Raw genomic sequence first — 22,008 nt, 5'->3', positions numbered from 1 at the left:
GTATGTCTATTTCAAAGAGATGCTAATTTTGTGTTTGGTTCGATAACAATGGAAAACAATTTACATCAACATATGGTTGATTACGTAACAGCAATATACATTTTCATAGAGAAAAAAAACATTATATCTACACTAAAACTTTATTATATTTTATCATAAGATACTATAGTAGGAAATCATGAGCCCGGATGTTTGAATTTCTCTTCCTGTTAAAACCCTACCAGACCTATAACATGTAGTAGTGATGCTCTGGCATTTTACTTGGCACTACAAACTGAAAGTGTGGTTCAATTACGATTTTGTGTTGTACCTGTAACATCTGTGAGTAACTTCTACACATGGTAATTTTAATGACGTTTACTCTATTCAAAAGTAATACTACAAGAAAATTTGATGGTTCGTTTGTGAATAAGTCAGTTCCCGGCATTATTTTTTTACCGTCACTTATTTATACTTCGTATCCAACATTAATTTAAATATTAAAAAGAAGTAATTAACAAACAGTTCAGTTTCATTGCAAACAAACAAGCCGAAACCTAGATAATTTTGATAATAAAGCGAAATAAATCGGAGGTAGCACGCGTAACGACTTAAAATTATGATAATGTAAACCGATAACGTTGAAAATGTATACATTCCGTGTTGAACATACGTAAAATCACGTAATATTAATAAGCAACTTTCTAAACTTTATTAAATTGCTCCATAAAGTAGAGAATTTCCCTTCCTCGCCGACTTCTTTTGCAAGACATTAAAACTGTAATTGGAGAACAAGAACACGTTTCAATGTCTTCAAGAATCCGCGGGGACCGGTCTTATCCATTCGAACGAGAAATATTTTTATTGTTTCTCAAATAGGCGGGACAACACGAAGAACCAACTAGACCATTAAAGAGGATATTACTTACAGATATAACATGTTACTTAATTTGGCAAAAAAATGAGGACATGAATGTTACACGCAGTTTCACCACGCAGAGTATATTCTTTGGAAAGTTGTATAAGTTATATAATTCAATATCCCACAAACCATAGTGTAATGACTACCGCTTACTGACTATAGCTATAGGCAGCAAGCTGTAACGTGAAGCAGTAAGCAGTGGACAGTATAACAAAGCAAGCAGGGAACAATTGAAATGTAGCTACCTGTAAGAAGTGCCCAGTAGGAAGGACATTGTCCCTTTTGGAATTTTGGTTGAGGAATCATATATAAGTATGAAACATGAGAATAAACTGATTTCAATACCAGGAAATATACAACATCAATACCAGGAAATATACAACATAAATACCAGGAAATATACAACATCAATACCAGGAAATATACAACACAAATACCAGGAAATATACAACATACAACATAAACACCAGGAAATATACAACATCAATACCAGGAAATATACAACCTAAATACCAGGAAATATATAACATCAATACCAGGAAATATACAACATACAACATAAACACCAGGAAATATACAACATAAATACCAGGAAATATACAACATAAATACCAGGAAATATACAACATCAATACCAGGAAATATACAACATAAATACCAGGAAATATACAACATAAACACCAGGAAATATACAACATCAATACCAGGAAATATACAACATCAATAGAAAGCAATCAGAAAGTCAACCTAAAACAAATAGAGATACATCTGCTCAACTGTTAAACATAATAACAAATATAAGGCAGCAAATACCAAGGCACCAAGGATATATAACAACACGGCCAACACCAAACATAAAGGAAATGTAACAACACAGCCAACACCAAACATAAAGGAAATGTAACAGGCAACACCAACACATAAAGGAAATGTAACAGGCAACACCAACACATAAAGGAAATGTAACAGGCAACACCAACACATAAAGGAAATGTAACAGGCAACACCAACACATAAAGGAAATGTAACAGCCAACACCAACACATAAAGGAAATGTAACAGGCAACACCAACACATAAAGGAAATGTAACAGGCAACACCAACACATAAAGGAAATGTAACAGGCAACACCAACACATAAAGGAAATGTAACAGGCAACACCAACACATAAAGGAAATGTAACAGGCAACACCAACACATATGTAACAGGCAACACCAACACATAAAGGAAATGTAACAGGCAACACCAACACATAAAGGAAATGTAACAGGCAACACCAACACATAAAGGAAATGTAACAGCCAACACCAACACATACAGGAAATGTAACAACACAGCCAACACCAAACATAAAGGAAATGTAACAACACGGCCAACACCAAACATAAAGGAAATGTAACAACACGGCCAACACCAAACATAAAGGAAATGTAACAGGCAACATCATAAGAAATAAATGTTCTGTAATCGTATTTCTTTTGACACCTTTGCACAATATACATTTATAATAAATAAACGTAATGATGAATTAGCGCAAACATTTTCTATATTTACGACATTCAGATGATGCAATTAACGCAATCATATTTTAGCGGGTTTTTTGGGGTTTTTTGGGGGTTTTTTTCTACATCCCCTGCAAAATGCGAAAAAAATGTTTTCAACTGTTGTTTACGTTTTCATGGAGTTTTGACCAAATATACCGCTAAAATACGTCCGTTTAAATTTAACTTCAAAAAGGGAAACATCAACTATAATTCTTAAGAAAGTCAATGTTAACAAAATAACAAAGTTGATCTGGAAGGAAATACTTTGACAAAAAGAAAACAGAAAACCAAACGATTGAACCACTGCTTGCCATTTTCTACTCGCGGTTAAAGAGGGAGATCATGTGAGACTGTTCTCTGCTTTTTGTTTAATTTTGTTGTTTTCCATATAATAGATGTCTTCCTAAGTTTAACTACCGTAAAACAATATAAATCATTAATCTTATGATACGTATATAACGGTTTTAGTTTACACTCACGTCAGGATAGAAAATAATTTCATTCATGAGCATTTCCCCCACGTGTATCTGCTTAATGATTAAGTGATAACTATATTCAGATCTGCTAAATGATGCGTGAAGAACAACGCTACGTTTTTCAATGTTTATCGCGATGTTACAGTTCTAGAAGAGTTTGTGTGATATGTTCCTAGTTGATTTACCCCCAACACTATCACAGAGATGTCTATTTCCTGCTGGGTTGATTTAGTATTTCTCTATGAAAACTTGTGGTTTTTTTTAATTCGTCGATGCTCTACCGGAAGGATGATATTTTCAGAAGATGTATGAAAGTTTTTTATACTGTGGTCCCATTTATAACATATACATGATGTGTTTATGAGTGGCTCGTTATCAAAAACATCAAAGAATAAAAACTGATAGTGATTTTGCGATATCTCACACGATACGGCAATCTCAAAGATGGTATACAATTTCTAGATTTTGCTTATGTGTGTCTAAAATCATCGTGTAACACTGACAACATAGATCAACTTACCGGAACCCTTTCATCTTGTAAAGAAATGAAACCGTTATGTGTATCATGACAATGATAGAATCGATGCTATAACACCTGTCTCTACACCACTCCGTCAGTCAAGGTCTCTTCTCTCAAGGGTTGGTGTTAACGAGCAAACTTTACATATATACCCTCTCGTGATATATTTGCTAATGGAGTCAAGTTTGTGTAATTAACCATTTCGCTTCCAATAATTCCTATTCCCAAGTAATATATATTTAGATAATAACACTGGTACAGAAGTCTCTCTCGTTTCACTTCAAGAATTGTACAAAAGACAAACAAGTGAATAACACCTTTTTATTACAACTTTAGAGTTAGATACAGTAGAGCCAAGCGATGTATTAAACTGTTTCATACAGCTGTTTCGTCGCTCCAGGACTCGTCAGTGTTGCTGGGGGGTGGAGGGGGTTGGAGGGGGATCGACAGCAATTTCCAAAGTGATCAAAAGAAAAATCAAAATCTATATTGGCAGTGCACTGGTCCAATGATTCTATGAGTTCTGTTTAAAAACAACGTCGTGTACATATGTAGACACCATTTTATTAAAATAAGAATTTATATATGAAAAAGGCATTGGACAGAGCCTGGTACAATTAATAAAATTGCTGCCATCCAGTACTCCCTACTCTAGAGTATGGATATACAGATAATACCACTGATATAGAAATCTCTCCCGTTTATCTTAAACATGAAATAAACTTGTATGTAAAACTCAATAGGAATTGTTTAATCAAGAAAGGAAATACATTTTTCTCACTAAACTGTTTTTCAGCTTGAATAATTTTTTCTCGAGTCCATACCGATTATCCGACAAAGGAAGGATCGCGAATATAGCATGACTTGTGGAATTTCTTGAGATGGATGACACTGGTGACAGACCCTATCAAATCAATGGCAACAGATCTGTTCCCCGCGAGCTCCCACGGCCGTGTCAAAGCAGTTTACATATTGGCGCTATAAACGTCTATAATCGAAACCGTATTATTGAAACAAATTAGGCTTGAGGGTAGAGTGGTAGCGTAGGTTAGTATTCAAACAGATGTGAATAGATGATAGCCATGTCAGAGATTCGTTGTATTCTTATTTAAATGCTTTTGTTTTACTTTCCAATTTTTGTATGTTACTAATAGCACCTTTATGAAAACCATGGAACGCGTCTTTGCAATTTTCGGATGCATTTCTCATATATGCATTTACTGTTGTCAGGAATATAAAATCTTAAAGTCCATTAATTGTCAAAACTTCCACGAAATATCCATCTACACGTTATGTTGGTTATTTTCACATCTTCTGCCTTCGTGCAGAACATTAACAAAAATAAGCTTTCTAAAGACTAGAACGTTAATGCTATTATTGGTGTCGACCATACTGCCTGGTTTGTGATACGTACTCATCCCTGTGTCTGGTTTGTGATACCCACTCATCCCTGTGTCTGGTTTGGGATATATACTCATCCCTGTGTCTGGTTTGTGATACCCACTCATCCCTGTGTCTGGTTTGGGATATATACTCATCCCTGTGTCTGGTTTGTGATACCTACTCATCCCTGTGTCTGGTTTGGGATACGTATTCATCCCTGTGTCTGGTTTGGGATATATACTCATCCCTGTGTCTGGTTTGTGATACCTACTCATCCCTGTCTGGTTTGGGATATATACTCATCCCTGTGTCTGGTTTGTGATACCTACTCATCCCTGTGTCTGGTTTGGGATACCTACTCATCCCTGTGTCTGGTTTGGGATACCTACTCATCCCTGTGTCTGGTTTGGGATACCTACTCATCCCTGTGTCTGGTTTGTGATATGTACTCATCCCTGTGCCTGGTTTGGGATACGTACTCATCCCTGTGTCTGGTTTGTTAAGTTACTATATTTTTATGTAGCTAATGGATACGATATGATTTTATGAAAAACAAGTTATCTATCCGTAAAAACGACGAAATCTCTCAAGGCTAACCCCAGGTTGTCATTCACATTAAAATGTTTCAATGAAAGATATACATATATTCTAGCTGTAACTCCACTAAAATGTTTTTGTTCAGTGGTCTACACCTATACAACGGCTAACTTAAACAAATGTCTATTGTCTACAAGAAGTCTTCTCACAAGAATAAACAACTATGAAAGTACAAGGAGAAACAAGACAGGCTACATGAACTATCTTCATTGTGTGCTGTATTTGTCACCTTTCTATATGTGTGTGTGTGTGTGTTTTTGGGGTTTTTTTTTTAGGGGGAGTTTTTATTCATTTTTTATTATTCTATATTCATAACTAAATTTATTATGTGTATTAATGAAATGGTATTTGTGGACACGCGCCACCAGGAAACCCATGTATTTATGGTTTTATGGATATTGCGTTCTGTCCAGGCATTAACCCTAACGTCAAGTTATATCGATATCATATGTAAATTATGAGTAAATCTAACCACTTATCAAATTTCAAATATGAATCATAAATGATACCTTCATATATTTTAATGTATTTTCTTTTATTAATTCTCATAGTTTATGTCAAATATATTCATAGTCACCACCGTGAATTGTGACAGTGTTTCACTGAACCGACTACCATCATGTTGGCATTGATTTTAATGTCTGATTGTAACAATAACTGTAGATCTCTTTTCTTGGTATGTAATGTCATTTAAAATTTATATTGGGAGAAGGCGTTGACGAGTTGCAATAATCTGTGCCTAATCCCTTTCTATCTTTTGGCAATTAATATGTTTAAACTAATAGTTGCTGTGTAGGGGTATATATAAATGGTACAATATGTAGTATATGGTCGTATTAAGAAAATATATCAAGCAATTTCATGGTTATTTTAAACAATAGACTGAACACTTAAAGACGTAATTTTCCTTAAGAAAAATCACAAACAATAGCGAAAAACATAATAGAATAAATAAATAAAAAAAAATTTAAATAAAAAAATGAAAGGCTTTGACATATGTTGAGAATCTCGAGGGGTGATAATTCAGGAGAAGTGGATCCCCCTGTAGCTGTGATATGGTATCTTACTTCACTGAGTATGTATTTATGTATAGATACTAACATACCTACATACACGATCCCATTATAAACATATTTATATATCAACGTGCATATATATACAGAAGTGTTCTATCCGTAATGGTTATTCGGTACTATCAAATACCGTCAACACCGTATCGTTTTGGTGATAGAGAGTGACTTCGGTACTAGAAAATACCGCCAATACCGTGTCGTTTTGGTGATAGAGAGTGACTTCGGTACTAGAAAATACCATCAACACCGTGTCGTTTTGGTGATAGAGAGTGACTTCGGTACTATAAGATACCGTCAGCACCGTATCGTGGTGGTGATAGAGAGTGACTTCGGTACTATAAAATACCGTCAGCACCGTGTCGTTTTGGTGATAGAGAGTGACTTCGGTACTATCAAATACCGACAGCACCGTATCGTTTTGGTGATATAGTGTAACTTTGGTACTGTCAAATACCGTCAACACCGTGTTGTGGTGGTGATAGAGAGTGACTTTGGTACTATCAAATACCGACAGCACCGTATTAATTTGGTGAAAAAGTGTGACTTTGGTACTAGAAAATACCGTCAACACCGTATTAATTTGGTGAAAGAGTGTGACTTCGGTACTAGAAAATACCGTCAGCACCGTATCGTTTTGGTGATAGAGTGTGACTTCGGTACTAGAAAATACCGCCAATACCGTATTAATTTGGTGAAAGAGTGTGACTTCGGTACTAGAAAATACCGCCAACACCGTATCGTTTTGGTGATAGTGTGTGACTTCGGTACTATAAAATACCGTCAACACCGTATCGTGGTGGTGATATAGTGTGACTTTGGTAATATCAAATACCGTTAGCACCGTATTGTTTTGGTGATAGTGTGTGACTTCGGTACTAGAAAATACCGCCAACACCGTATCGTTTTGGTGATAGTGTGTGACTTCGGTACTATAAAATACCGTCAACACCGTATCGTGGTGGTGATAGAGTGTGACTTCGGTACTAGAAAATACCGCCAACACCGTATCGTTTTGGTGATAGTGTGTGACTTCGGTACTATAAAATACCGTCAACACCGTATCGTGGTGGTGATATAGTGTGACTTCGGTACTAGAAAATACCGCCAATACCGTATCGTTTTGGTGATAGAGTGTGACTTCGGTACTAGAAAATACCGCCAATACCGTATCGTGGTGGTGATATAGTGTGACTTTGGTACTATAAAATACCGTCAACACCGTATCGTTTTGGTGATAGTGTGTGACTTCGGTACTATAAAATACCGTCAACACCGTATCGTGGTGGTGATATAGTGTGACTTTGGTAATATCAAATACCGTCAACACCGTATCGTGGTGGTGATAGAGTGTGACTTCGGTACTAGAAAATACCGCCAACACCGTATCGTTTTGGTGATAGAGTGTGACTTCGGTACTAGAAAATACCGCCAATACCGTATCGTTTTGGTGATAGAGTGTGACTTTGGTAATATCAAATACCGTCAACACCGTATCGTGGTGGTGATATAGTGTGACTTTGGTACTATAAACTACCGTCAACACCGTATCGTTTTGGTGATAGTGTGTGACTTCGGTACTATCAAATACCGTCAGCACCGTATCGTGGTGGTGATATAGTGTGACTTTGGTAATATCAAATACCGTCAACACCGTATCGTGGTGGTGATAGAGACTGACTTCGGTACTATCAAATACCGTTAGCACCGTATTGTTTTGGCGATATTTTGTGAAGTCGGTATCGGTTAAATCCAATGTTAAATCTGTTTTAATTAATATTTTGCGGACCTATCATTACATTCTGCTACAAATGACGATGCGTTTTGTACTTATCACAACTTGTTGGCAGGTCAAAGTTAAAAAATGCAAGTAATAACATACTTCCAGTTTTACAATGCATAGTCGATTTTGGAAGCCAAATGAAATATATTGGGTTAGTTACGGTCAAGGTATATTGTCAATTGTAGTTACTCTTGGGCGACTCTCACATCTTTCTAGCGATTACATGATGTCTAATATTATGAAATTTCAAATTACATCATTATATATGATTTCCACCCTTGTCGATTGCTTGCCTTCTCAATCATGCGGTGAATTTTAGTTATGGTGGTGGGGACACTCAAGGAGCCAAACATACGCGTTATTTAGGTATCGAGGTTATTTGGCATAGAACTGATTTTTAATCTGAATGCTGAATTTAAGACATTTTTTTCTTTGTATTATAGACAACCTATTTCCATTCGTCTAAAAAAATGTGATGGTTTGAATCTGGTGCCTGTCTACGTACATTGTTTTCAGTTCCTTCACGAGGATTTCAGCCGCCTATTCAATCGTCATTACTGTGTTGAAGAAGAACTCTCCTGTTTAAAAACACATATTTCAAGTCAGGATGTGTCTAACGGCAACAGTTATTGTCTTAAAATTTGACAGTTCAGCGCCAATTACTACACTTCGTATACCATAACATCAAATTTAAACATCTTTGTCAAAGAAACGCATGCAGGAAAACCTCACTTGATTTAGCGTTGTTGTGATCCGGTGGTATTCAGAAACATGAAAGTTAGAGATGTCTGTTAAGTATGAATATACATCGAAGAAAAAAACCACTCTCGGTTTGGAGCCGGAATAAAAACAATCTTGATTTGCATGCAACCTATGTCGATTTTGATTTGCAGTTTGATTCACGTCTGGGCGGGGGAGGAAGCAAATAGGCGTCATAAAATGGCGCGTGCGCCGTAAACACGTAATGATAGAAAGCAGTAAATGACTTTGACATGATTCGTGATGAAGTTTATAGAATTATGCATTACTTTCCTCCCAGACATAAGTGTTTAATTAGCCGATTGTAGTGACGACGTTATATTACGATGATGAACGGTGAAAGTAATGTATTAGCAAAGCTTTCATCTCCTGTTTTTTACTGAACAGTGAAGAATCTAAAAATGAAAATATCAAACGTATTTTGAGCTTTTAAACACTTAAAGAAACGTACTTGTTAAATAAAGCCCCTCCGGCACCAACATATATGTCAATTATATTTATCATGATTTTTTAAGCGTGTCATAAGTGCATTACCTGTGGAAAAATAGGTAAACGTCCAAACTGTACTATTATACATTTAAACTATTGATATAACAACCGCCGGGATAAGAAGTTTACGTACTGTCAAGTTTTGATTGGCCAGAAGGCGGACAATCAGTACATAGTGTTTGTGTTGAAACGACAGAGAGATTCTCTCTGGCAACATTACTGTTTATTGAGGTTGTGGTATTCATAACACCTTTAATAAAAAATAAATAAATTACACTTCTACAACATGAAACCGATCTGTTTATGTATATTTTTATGTTGATTTGCAGCAAGCAAACATTAATTATATAGATGATTTGATATTTATTAAAACACCTTGGGGGGAATTATAGCCGATACCACAAGACAAGATAATATTTGTAAAGGTAAGATGAAAAAAGACTGAAGATAAAACTATAGAATGATCCTTTGTTTGATATGTTTACTTGTGAATGCAGGTCCTTATAGAACAATATTTTAGAAAATCTTGTGTTGTTCCGTTAATTATGCTGTCACATTCATCATGACAAGTGTGTATACAACCGCCGTAAAGTGATGTATATGACTCGGATCATATCACAGATTGTAAATGTCAACAATTTCGCTGTGATTTAAACGCCAAATGAAAATGTCAAGTGGTCATGCTGTCGAAAAGGAGCTATCCGAAACCCTACAAGGGATATCTCGTAATCGTGCAACAGACATAAATACAAAGGTGCTCTCATATATACCTAAAGCGAGAGATGCGGACGTGTATACAATATAGAGTGCAAGTACATTACAGAAACGTCAGGAAGATGTGAAAACTCGAGAGGAAAGGAAATTTAACTGACAGTTAAACAACAACAGAAGTAAGATAAAAAGACAGATATTCAACTTGGCAAAGGCAGATAATGCCGAACAAACGATATATCTGTGGGAGCGGTGAAGAAGTCATCGTAATACAATGTTAAGTGTCGGATGCAAACTGAGATGAGGGGGCCCATCGTCTTTCGACCTTATTTGGTCACGAATTGAGCGACCCAAATCGAATTGACTTTGATAGTCACTTCTTCTTACATTGTTAACGTAAGACGTAGGTGTGAAAACGGTAACGAATCGACTTTATTATTAACACACAGCGATCGTCCTTTCGGATACGATTTCCGTGAGTGATGTAGCGGTTAACAAAGAAACTTGCCACAAAGGAATTCAAATGATGCAGTTTGACGAAGAGAACGGAAAAAATGATAGTCGACAAGATGATATCATTTTGATATTCCATTTCATTACTTCTATGATATTGCCTTTGACTAGGACGTTTTTAGAGAGCATGATGTGACATGGAAGCATCTAAATTTTCCCTATGTTGTTGATGAAGCAGAAGATGCTTAACTTTCCGTAATACCTGGTCTGATTTTCTTAACTAAATGTCAAGACACAAGTGTACAGTTTTCATATTTTGCCCATCATTCATCATAGTTAAACGTAGGTTTCATCAATTAATAGCATTGTAGCATGTATGTATATCATTAAGTACTCTGAGGCACTTATTCATGTAAGAGGGATTTTTGGAAAATGTTACATCGTCCAAAACATGTATCAATTTATAATTAGTTATGGAAGAGTATACACTTAATTACAGTCATGATCATTATGGAATATTGGATGTTACGTGTAACACGCATCGAAAGAAAATCGGGTCGATAAGACCTCTAAAGTTCTACATGCGTGTATAAAGTCGTAGATAACTAGTTTCTTAAACGTTTATGTGGTAAATGTTTCAAATGATAAACACATCTTCTCCTGATCTCGAGCGATGATTTGCAAGGGTTTAGAAGATTTTCGTCATATATCCACAAAACACTAAAGAGAAGGAAACGGTTTCAATTACGATGTAACCAAGTAATCAACATCTTTTTATTTGATAATTAATACAAAGGCTCGAGCGCCTTCATGATCATGAAGGTTTAGACAAGAAAACGCAAATACACGTGTTACCTATAAAGATGGACGTGAAAGAGGTGTACAGGTAGGGATAACGTTATAATTGGTTAAGTGGTTTCAAGCAAAGCAGTAGAACACCCGTCTAATGAGCCGTACAGTACATGCGTGTATAAAGTCGTAGATAACTAGTTTCTTAAACGTTTATGTGGTAGATATGTTTCCTGAGAATTATGATAAACACATTGGTTAATTCTCCTGATCAGTAGGAACCATTCGAGGAGTTGAAAGAGATAAATGTCTTTTACGACCTAACATACCTCCATTTTTCAGCACTGTCCTTTATCTGATTTGCAAGGGTTTAGAAGATTTTCGTCTGCGTGTAGGACTTCTGAAACAATGTACCCACGTGATAGTTATCATATTACTGAAGTAGTAGGTCCAAGCATATTTTACCACACCAGCAAACATATATATAAACAAAATATCGCCGTAGGAGATTTGACCGAGTTTTACATGGCGGGTGATGTCGATGAGCAAAAGACGCCTCTCCTTCCGCAACACCTGGTTTAGTATTCTTTTTATTTCAAGGACCTCCGTTTCAATCTTTCTTTTGTTGAAGTTTTGCTCTCTTTTCATCATCTACTTTGTGTTTGGATTAAGATTGTTGTTTAGAACCTGTATATTTATTGTCCTATAGCTTACTGGGTCCTTTCTAGCGATCCTTCCGTTAGCGTCTCTAGTTGACGAGTCATTTCTGACGCTCTTTACAAGTGATTGAGCTTAACAAATAAACCTGTACCGACAAATTATTTGATTGAAATAAACAGGTAAATGGCACCGAAAACATTGACAACGCCATAGATGTCTTAGTGAACTTCTGACCAGTTTAACTATCCACATCGTCCTCGGTCCCAGATTATCGACCACAAACTGACCACAGACACTCAATTCAGCTGCAGAACAGCACATAACAGTCCACTTGGCAGCCAATGTATTAAATTTGTGACAGAGGAACTTGACAGGCTCTCGATACTCTATCCTGAGATAGGGAGCTTGGCCCATCTCTGTTTGTACACTCTGGCAGAAGGAAAAACACTCCAGCTTATTTGAAATACCACTGACGAGATTTTCGCTGCCAAAGTCAACATTTACGTGGACTACAAGGACATTGTTTTTCGATGTTTTGTTAACTTCACGCGAAGTATCACTAAGAGTTCGTATAGAAGAGGTTTCAAATCAATGCACATCAGTGAAACCAACAATAGTGCTATCACCAACAACAGGCCTTTAGTAGTAGACAAGACTTTCTGAAGCCAGTTAACAATAACAAACAACTTTGTATGTCTAAGAGTTAATGATGCTGATACTAATTAAGCAAATTCCCAAGAAATCATGGTATTGGTTAAAAGACTAATATCATTCACGTTTTCTTTTGAGCTATTTTCGACAACTTTTAGTACTTAGAATCAAATGTTCAAGAAGAAACTTCAGTATCAAATGTTATTTACACACTTGCCTGGGTTTTCTTCCAGCATTAGCAAATAATTTAGATTCAAAGAGGAAATAAATTCATAGTTAAGCAATGACAACAGACAAGACCTGGTTATTTACCAAAATTAAAATGAGAAACACGTAGAAAAAGGAAAATAACAATTTTGATGGTTTTCAGATGTCGAAAAAGTTACTGAAGACTTTATTTTCTCATTTTAACGTTACACATCTTTCTATATCTTCTATGTTCCATCAGATTCAGCAATGGAATTGATATTGTTTGTAACAGTGTACAAAAGATACACAAGTGAATTTCATCTTTTAACACAAATATAGAGTTAGGTACATTAGAGTCAAGCAATACATTAAACTGCATCATACAGCTGTTTCGTCCTTCTAGGACTCGTCAGTGATGCTTAGGACTTAAATGTTAAACTTGAATTCTAGTGAAGAAAATCCAAAGAGATCGAAAGATCTAGATTGGGTGTGCACTAAAACCATTATTAAGTAAGGTCCATACATTTCCTATATCTGATAATCTTAGAACATCAAGTACATGTGTATATTCTAAACCGTGCCACTTATCTGTATGAATTAAAATGTGGCATACAGAATATACAGTGCAAACCTCGAGCACTGAAATCCACCAGTATCTACAGTCAGCTGTCTGAAAGATTGTATAAACGACACACAAGTGTACGGTACCTGATTATGAATAGTCTTTACATACGTTTGACGCGTTCTAATACAATTCCAAATATACTTTTATGACTCACAGTTTCCGTAATTTGTACCACGGTACTTTTTAAACACTCTTTGACTGTGATAAAGATTTTGTCGAATACAGTTCTTAATATACATATATCATCGAGACTTTTCGAAATATGTAAAAGGAAAGATAATTTAAACGAAACTCTGTTTTTATTCTTTTAAATCCCTTTTAATTGCGCACAGGTTAATTAACAAGTGTGAACATTCGAGCCAGTTAGCCGTATATATCCTCACACTGCTCTTTTTCTTTCCGCTTAGTCGCCCTCATTAGCATCGTCGATAAAACATCGCCACTGAGAAATAAACTACATACGACACTATTTAATTTATTGAGTATCTGAAAAAATATAAACCATTTCTAGTTATAAGTATAAACATAAAGATATAACGTCAGCTGTCCTTCATCCCATCTATAATCTAGTTCGTTCTGTATATCAGATGATGCAGTTTAATTCATTGTTGGGCTCTATGTATCTGACTCCGAATTATGAAAGGATGCTTTTCACTTGTGTTTCTTTCGTACAACATTCAATAGGTGCTCTTTATTCTCAAACTAAAGTTTCCTTTACCTCAGCCTAGTCTGAAATAAGCTGTGGATATAACAAAACGCTTGACTGACTGCGAATTTGTAAACCCCTTCTATATATATATGAATTATAAATAAACTGTCAGAAGTCTGAATAACGTTCCTAAACTATTTACCTCTTATATATAAACATTTTTATATATTACAATATAGCCTCAGTCAACTACAGCTAGTAAAGAGACATTGTTTCCGCATCTTATGTGTGAGAAAACCATTTAATACTGCATTTCAAACAAAAATATTTGAAAACAGATACACGCCAAGTATCTCAAAACTGCAGTCCCGAACAACATATACACCAGGGATTGCAAGAAAGTCTTTATTACTATACCAACAATTTCCATAAATTATCAACATTTATACCTATGCTACTAAGTGAATTGGAGGATTTACTTTGATAGGGAAAGAACATTACTTTATTCTGAAAAAAATAATATATTTGTATATTGTGTTTATTCAGTGTATGAATAATGGTTATAGATTGATGAAAATGGCACACAGGAGAATATCATGTAGCACATTTCAATATATTGAGAGCACAATAATGAATTAAACTGCATCATACCGAAGTTACAAGGAGAAGGCTTATACAGGTTTTGCATAGACAGAGATAAATCAACATTAGTCGAAATTAATGTCGAAAATTGGGAAGTAAATTAACCATTCTTTAACAATTTCAGATGTCGGAGGATTTTTTTTTAATTTTTGTTGTCGCCTGCTGGCAACATGTCTGACTGTAACTACCAAAAGATACAGAATATAAGCATTTTGTTGCGATCTCTATTGCCTGTCTACTTATCGATACAGTGTCTAAACACCTCGGATTCTCTATCGCCTATCTACTTATCGATACAGTGTCTAAACACCTCGGATTCTCTATCGCCTGTCTACTTATCGATACAGTGTCAAAACACCTCGGATTCTCTATTGTCTACCTATCGATACAGAATCAAAACACCTCGGATTCTCTATTGTCTGTCTACCTATCGATACATTGTCTAAACACCTCGGATTCTCTATTGCCTGTCTACCTATCGATACAGAATCAAAACACCTCGGATTCTCTATTGCCTGTCTACCTATCGATACAGAATCAAAACACCTCGGATTCTCTATTGTCTGTCTACCTATCGATACAGAATCAAAACACCTCGGATTCTCTATTGCCTGTCTACCTATCGATACAGAATCAAAACACCTCGGATTCTTTATTGCCTGTCATGTCTATGTCGCTGCCAATTTTCCGATGATCTAAAGATGAATTATGGAATCTATTTGTATTGACGTTTGCCAAGACCACAAACTGGACAGTATAGCTGGCTATTTCAATTGATCTTAGGTCATTTCGATCGGATTGTGTTTGCCCGTTTTTAATTTGCCACATTAACAAGCACATGAAATAATTATTGTAATGTTGGGAGGACGTAAACTAGTTAATGTGGAGTAATGAAAAAGTTACGAGTTATGTAAACGTTCATTAATGATATCGAAAAAAATCAGATGTAGACGTAACTTGTCTCTCAAGTTTCGAGTTCGACAAAAATAGAAGCCCATAAATATACAATTGTCTGGCTTATGAACGCTTGACGAGATGACAGGATAATTACAACTCACCCCTTCTAATTTCTCCTTAAATAACCACCTGTACGGCCACCTAGGTGGTCACGTCTAGCGCTGGACTTGACGTGATCAGTGCTATTCACTTGTGTAGCTTTTGTACAATTTTCGAGATTGCGGGTGGTAAACACTGCTGGTGAAGTATAACTTCCCCGAGGTTTGCTGTAGCCTGCATGTCACGTTTTTCAATCCATTCGAATAGTGGCTAGGTTTAGAATATACATATATACATGACATTTTTCTAAAATTATCGAAGATATGAAATTTGCATTTTTTTTTTTTTTTTGTCTGTATTATGCGGCTAGACCATCTCCCAATCGACATTTTTTCGATTGCTTTGGATTTTCCGCAGTCGTCTCCCAGGTTTAAAGTTTGTGTCCTTGGCGTCACTGGCGAGTCCTGGAGGGACAGAGAAACTGAGTGATGCAGTTTAGTTCAATGTTTAGCTTTAATGTATCTCATTTAAATTCTACTCAAAGGTGCTATACACTTGTGTGTCGTTTGTGCAATCTTCTATAATACCTCATAATTAGTTTTAAAACCTTACTTATCGCTGTTGTATGGCACGTGCGTATTAACAAGAGATAGAGGCGAAAGAGACACAGGTCATTACAAGTGCCTCTTTCTCTTCTACCTCTTTGTTACGTACCGTCCACTCCCTGCATCACGTTTACTTTACTCTCGGTGTTTAGAAGGAGTACATTTCCTTCTTATATTATAAAACAAACCTTAACATTGCTGTTAAGATAAATATGGTCATGGCTATATCATGGTACAATATTCAATCATCAAAGATGTAACACAAATTAAACACCAGTAAATTGTCATACTAATTGTATACTTATAAATGGTACACTTTACTTTCTCAGGTGAGATGAAACGCAATCTAGATGTCATACTACTGTAAAAGTGAGGCACATCTATACATCATGATTCTTCTAATGTATCATACAAAATCTAATCAGAACTTTTTCTATCACAGGAATTGCTGAAACAAAAGTAGTATTACCATTTAGCAGCTCTGCTTTGAGGCAGTACTTTACAATACAAAAACAATCTTTAAGAACCATGCTACATATAAATGTATTTATTTTACAGAGAAGGAAAGTAAGAAATGCAGAAAAGTCATTTCGTTTCAATTAAGAACATTTAAGACAAACAACCGTCGCGGCATATTCTAGAGATGTAAAGCCAAGCCAGTGTTTTTTGCTCCTGAAGGAAATAACATGTTAATTGAAATTCCATGTAATTACAGCGAAAAGGGTTTTTCTTTATTCGCTACCTAATTATACATATAGGTATGATTCTGGTCTAATAGAAAAAATTAGTGGCGTTGTGGATAGAAATGAAATAAATCACATTCTTATCGTGAGCTCTCTACTAAACAATGAGATAATGTCTACAGAAACGCCTCATGTATTCTGTATTGGACAGGCTTACCTTTTTAAATCATCCCTTTGGAAATATATGCATTTGTAATATTGTTCAATATATATTTTAAATGAAAATATTGTCTTACGTAACTGAAGCCCATATTCTGCAGGTCACATAAATGTTTGGTAAATTTAATACTATATCAGATATGTACCTTATTTTTTGTTTAGAATAAAAAAAAGCTTGTAACACTTTGGATCATTTTATTTGTATGTTTGTGGATGGATTTAACGTGAAGTATAATCTCCTTCCTCCTTAAGTAGAAGAATTGCTCTCTAATGACACAGAAATGCTTGGAATATACCACAGTGAACGTGTTTATTTGTTTTATCAGTCGCTTTTAACAGATTAACTCCTAAACTTTCACCAAATACCTGACACCACCTGTAGTATGCCGCTTTAAATAAATACGCAATTACCTCACGGAGAGTCACAGGATATCAACAAGTTGATAATTGTTTTGAATTATTCCAGAATATAAACAAATTGACTAATGCATTCAGATTCGTCTTACAAAAACAACGAGGTTTCACAGATGTTTGTGTTTATTTCGCTACACCTGTCCTCGTCAACATTACGTCAGTTTGGATTTTTTGCGTCTAAATGCCTGATATTCTGGAGTACTGACAGAGTTTTCCAACACATTGAATAGTTCACTAATAGTTAGGTAATCAAGCAGAAGAACCCTTAGCCTATCTTTAAGCAGTTGCTGTTGTATTATCGTAGTTGAGCAATTTCTCATATTTCACGACGATGAACGCGGCAAAAAACCAGAAACATGTAGGTTAAGAGGAGAAATGAAAACTCAATGTAACTCTTTCAGAACTTTAAGAAATCTCGTCTTAAATAACCCCATTAGCTCATGAACAGACCTACCAGGGAGGTTCTTGTCGTGTAAAGGCCAAGCACAAGACTGTACTTTAATAATATTTCACTTTGTAACTAATTTTAAAATTGCACTGATGAGCACAACTACAACAACATATCAAACAGTATATTAACATCATAATAGAAAACAAAACGTTCCCGTATATTCAATTTCCTTAGTGGTTGAAAACTGTTCCAGCACCCGTTACAACATATTATCAACTTCGTCTTTGCAAAATACGTTAAAATGTTCTTTGAAGCTAGGATGTAAATTACTGCTATAACTGATCCACTAATTTTCACTTGATAATGATATGTGAACTGATGAATATGTTGGTATCTATCGTATCCAATATGTTTACTAAATCACTTTCCATGTCTAAATCATTATCCATAACTAAATAACTATCCATGACTAAATCACTAACCATGACTAAATCACTAACCATGACTAAATCACTAACCATGACTAAATCACTGTCCATGACTAAATCACTTTCCATGACTAAATCACTAACCATGACTAAATCACTAACCATGACTAAATCACTAACCATGACTAAATCACTGTCCATGACTAAATCACTGTCCATGACTAAATCACTGTCCATGACTAAATCACTTTCCATGTCTAAATCATTATCCATAACTAAATAACTATCCATGACTAAATCACTAACCATGACTAAATCACTAACCATGACTAAATCACTAACCATGACTAAATCACTAACCATGACTAAATCACTAACCATGACTAAATCACTAACCATGACTAAATCACTAACCATGACTAAATCACTAACCATGACTAAATCACTAACCATGACTAAATCACTAACCATGACTAAATCACTAACCATGACTAAATCACTAACCATGACTAAATCACTAACCATGACTAAATCACTAACCATGACTAAATCACTTTCCATGTCTAAATCATTATCCATAACTAAATCACTAACCATGACTAAATCACTGTCCATGACTAAATCACTAACCATGACTAAATCACTAACCATGACTAAATCACTAACCATGACTAAATCACTAACCATGACTAAATCACTAACCATGACTAAATCACTAACCATGACTAAATCACTAACCATGACTAAATCACTAACCATGACTAAATCACTAACCATGACTAAATCACTAACCATGACTAAATCACTAACCATGACTAAATCACTAACCATGACTAAATCACTAACCATGACTAAATCACTAACCATGACTAAATCACTAACCATGACTAAATCACTAACCATGACTAAATCACTAACCATGACTAAATCACTAACCATGACTAAATCACTAACCATGACTAAATCACTAACCATGACTAAATCACTAACCATGACTAAATCACTAACCATGACTAAATCACTAACCATGACTAAATCACTGTCCATGACTAAATCACTGTCCATGACTAAATCACTGTCCATGACTAAATCACTAACCATGACTAAATCACTAACCATGACTAAATCACTAACCATGACTAAATCACTAACCATGACTAAATCACTAACCATAACTAAATCACTGTCCATGACTAAATCACTAACCATGACTAAATCACTAACCATGACTAAATCACTAACCATGACTAAATCACTAACCATGACTAAATCACTAACCATGACTAAATCACTAACCATGACTAAATCACTAACCATGACTAAATCACTGTCCATGACTAAATCACTAACCATGACTAAATCACTAACCATGACTAAATCACTAACCATGACTAAATCACTAACCATGACTAAATCACTAACCATGACTAAATCACTAACCATGACTAAATCACTGTCCATGACTAAATCACTAACCATGACTAAATCACTAACCATGACTAAATCACTAACCATGACTAAACCACTAACCATGACTAAATCACTAACCATGACTAAATCACTAACCATGACTAAACCACCATCCATGAAAAGTCACCATAACAATTGGTGACAGACCCGTTACAGTAATACCTATCTTGATTTAAACAAAGGCATACGACACACATTGCACATTATATATATCTACAACAATATATATATATATATATATATATTTCAATATCTTGCTGGACCAAAAAAATCTAATAACGACTCCGTTTAATATGGAATCAATGAGATGCCTGTAATGACACTTATCCAGACAACGTTAAGTGGTTGTCCGGGTCCTAATAGCTTCACCACACTGTCACTAAGTCATAGATGTCCGCAAATCTCAAGTAATTCAACTAAAGCAAAAGCTCTTTGTACGAAAGTTGTATCGATAATCAGGTTTTTTTTTATTAAATGTTTTGCTTCTGTAACTGTTGTTTGTATATTGACTCTATAATATATTTTGTAGGCGTCGGTACTGTATCAAATAAAAATGACTTTGCAGTGTGTGTTTTCTGCTTGTTGAAGTCATGACGCGTCACTGTAATGATATTTTAATATATATTTCATACGTTTTAAACATCCGCTCATGAAATACTTCTATACTGTAAACACGTGATTTTATTTCGTGTTACCCTGGAGGAACACATCTTCATTCTCTTGACTGTAAAGCTGACAATATCTGTATTGGATTTACTGGCAATATCATGACAACTTTAAAGTCCCTCGTGACCCTAAATGGCAAAATTTATCGAAAAGTAAAAGCTTATCAGTAAAAGCAAAAAAGACGAAACAAAGTCCTCCAACTTTAAATATCTTGCGTGCAATTTAATTGCCATGTCTAACGGATAAACACCCCTGAACTTTTCATTCGGGTGAGGTCGGACTCTTAGTCGCTTATCACTTGCCTTTACTTAAAACACAAACAACAGGATAAAACTCTGTCATAAAGGTAACTATTTCAATATTTCGTGAATTCTCCATCTCTAGATAGTAATAATCCCTCTTCTCCAATCTATAATGTTTACAGCTCTAGGTGGAATCAGGTAGTTGGTGGCCAAAAATATCTGTGATTCTGCCAGAAGAAATTCTGGGTTAGTTTTGTAAGGATACTCTTGTGTAACATTTATAAAGTCCGAATGGTTATGACTACTTAATTTCTTTGACACATATGCAAATTCTTAGAAAATGTTTTATCTTTCCATCGGCGGTATCATTCATAGCTATCGCTCTGTTGTAAACAGTATTGCCTTCATGCCGACTTACACACTGGGCGTTAAACTTTCTTGTTTTTATGTAAGGAGTAACTCTATCGACCAAGACAAAAATGAAATCGTGGATTGGATAGTCAGAAGTTGTTGGACTTATGTTTATCATGCTGAATATTACAACCTGTTAGATTATCTATACAGTTTGAATTTTGAAAATGAGTATCAGTATTTACGGAGACACTTTCACAAATATATATATATACGTGCATTTTTCTTCACACGAAATAAAATAACAAAACTGGACTAAAATCACAGTTACTTTCGATGGTTTGGCGACCGCCATCTTCCCAGAAAATCGTCTAAAGAATGTTTGACATTGACCTATATAAAATTTTAATGTCAGGATTCTAAGTTAATTTGATTCAGGGTACCAGTACTTCTGGGAATGGCAGAACATAAAAAGGGAAAACAACAGCAAAAAAATAAGGAGGGTCTGGAAACATGAAACCCAATATTTTTCCCATCACGATTTCCTAGATAAATGTCGACAGCTGGTAGACATATGAGTGAATATCTAGTAGTCATCAAAATGTCATTTGGATATATTTTATTTCCTTATGTAAAATATAGTTAGATCT

General features: G+C 35.3%; 1 protein-coding gene across 1 annotated transcript in view; it reads left to right on the top strand.

Moving 5' to 3' along the window:
- Positions 1-22,008, top strand: part of LOC132547679 (neuropeptides capa receptor-like) — a 126,222-nt gene that overhangs the window by 1,589 nt on the left and 102,625 nt on the right. The window lies entirely within an intron of this gene.

The sequence above is a fragment of the Ylistrum balloti genome, unplaced genomic scaffold (genome assembly GCF_031769215.1).
Source record: "Ylistrum balloti isolate Yb309-2 unplaced genomic scaffold, AGI_CSIRO_Ybal_v1 Utg369972, whole genome shotgun sequence".
In the NCBI taxonomy this organism is placed as follows: Eukaryota; Metazoa; Mollusca; class Bivalvia; order Pectinida; family Pectinidae; genus Ylistrum; species Ylistrum balloti.
The sequence above is the reverse complement of the archived record's forward strand: the minus strand, read 5'-3'. Positions and strand labels throughout refer to the sequence as shown.